Here is a 2,056-nt window from a genome sequence, read left to right as displayed (position 1 = left end):
ATACAAGAACACGTGTGTATATATTTTTTGTTGTCTTTTTTTTTTTTGTGGTGACACTGGTTAACGAAACCCAGGAAGTTTCAGGTGAGCAATTTAGCAATAAGGTGTGTGTGTGTGTGTGTGTGTGTGTGTGTGTGTGTGTGTGTGTGTATACACACACACACATATATATACACACGCATACATACATACATACACACACACACAGCATTGTGTGTTCACCTCCCACAGTTAGATTTTTTAGTGACCACATATTTGACCCCTTTTGCCCCATTTACCTCCCTCCTCCCCTACCCTACAGTAAAGAGTAGCCTATTGTCCATGTCCATGAGTCTCTGTTTCTCATGTGTGTTTGTTGCTTATAGGTTTATATCCCACATATAAGTGATATCATGTGGTTTTCAACTTTTTCTATCTGGCTTATTTTGTTGAGCACGATTATGTCAAGGTCCATGCATGGGGTTGCAAATGGCAGTATTTCATCTCTTCTTATGGCTGAGAAATATTCCATTGTATATATGTACCACCACTTCTTTAGCCAATCATCTATCGTAGGACACTTCACTTGTTTCCATGTCCTGGCCACTGTGAATAATGCTGCTATAAACATCAGTGTGCAAATATCTTTTCGGATATGGGTTTTCAAGTCTTTTGGATAAATACCCAGTAGAGGGATTGCTAGATCATATGTTAGATCAATTCTTAGTTTTCTGAGGAACCTCCATACTGTTTTCCATAGTGACTTTACCAATTTTCAGTCCAACCACCAGTAAATGAGTTCCTTTTTCTCTGCATCCTCTGCAACATTTGCTATTACTTGTCCTGTTGATAATAGCTATTCTAAAAGATGTGACATGGTATCATTATGGTTTTGATATGCATTTCAATAATAGCTAGCTATGGTGAGCATCTTTTCATATGTTTGTTGGCCATTTGTATGTCTTCTTGGGAGAAGCATCTGTTCAGGTCTTCTGCCCATTTTGGATCATTTGGGTTTTTTGTTATTTAGTTGTATAAGTTCTTTATATATTTTGGATATTTGGCCCTGATTGGAGGCGTTGCTTGCAATTGGTCTTCTCCCATTCAGATGGCTGTCTCTTTGCCTTGTTAACTGATTCTTTTGCTGTGGAAAACTTTTTAGTGTGATGTAGTCCCATTCATTTATTTTTGCTTTTATTTCACTTGCCTTTGAAGTCAAATTCATAAAATCCTCTTTAAGTCCAAGGTCCTTGAGTTTAGTTCCTATGTTTTCTTCTATGCAATTTATTATTTCAGGTCTTATATTCAGGTCCTTAATCCATTTTGAGTTAATATTGGTGTGTGGTAAAAGACAATAGTGTAGTTTCATTCTTTTGCAGGTGGCTTTCCAGTTTTCACAGCACTATTTATTGAAGAGGTTTTCTGTTCTCCACGGTATGTTTTTGACTCTTTTGTCGAAAATTATTTGCACATATAAACATGGGTTTACGCTATACTTTATATCCCTGTGACTATTTTTATATCTGGCAATTTGTACTTCTTAATCCCTTTCACCTTGTTACTCATCTTCCCAACTTTCCTCCCATCTGGCAATCCATCAGTTTGTTTTCTGTATCTATGAGTTTGTTTCTGTTTTATTTGTTCATTTATTTTTATTTTTATTTTATTTTTTAGATTCCACATATAAGTGAGATCATGTATTCATCTGTCTCTGTCTGACTGACTATTTTTACTTAGCATAATACTCTGTCTGATTTATTTTACTTAGCATACTACCATCTAGGTCCATTCATGTTGTCACAAATGGCATAATTTCATTCTTTCTTATAGCTGAATAATATTCTGTTGTACATCTTTATCCATTCACCTACTGATGGACAGTTAATTGCTTCCATATCATGGCTACTGTGAATAATGCTGTAGAGAACATACTGGTGCATATATCTTTTCAAATTAGAGCCAAACACACTACTTTTAAAGACTGCATGTTGAATTACATTAATTTCACTATACATTCTTTAATTTATTCATGGGTACATAAAGTACTGAGTATCAAATTTATACACTTGCTATTGGA

At 35.2% G+C, this 2,056-nt stretch overlaps 1 protein-coding gene across 6 annotated transcripts in view; it reads right to left on the bottom strand.

The window, feature by feature from the left end:
• Window positions 1–2,056, bottom strand: part of ATRX (ATRX, chromatin remodeler) — a 261,938-nt gene that overhangs the window by 117,134 nt on the left and 142,748 nt on the right. The window lies entirely within an intron of this gene.

Source organism: Pteropus alecto, unplaced genomic scaffold (genome assembly GCF_000325575.1).
Source record: "Pteropus alecto unplaced genomic scaffold, ASM32557v1 scaffold374, whole genome shotgun sequence".
NCBI classification, from domain to species: Eukaryota; Metazoa; Chordata; class Mammalia; order Chiroptera; family Pteropodidae; genus Pteropus; species Pteropus alecto.
The sequence above is the reverse complement of the archived record's forward strand: the minus strand, read 5'-3'. Positions and strand labels throughout refer to the sequence as shown.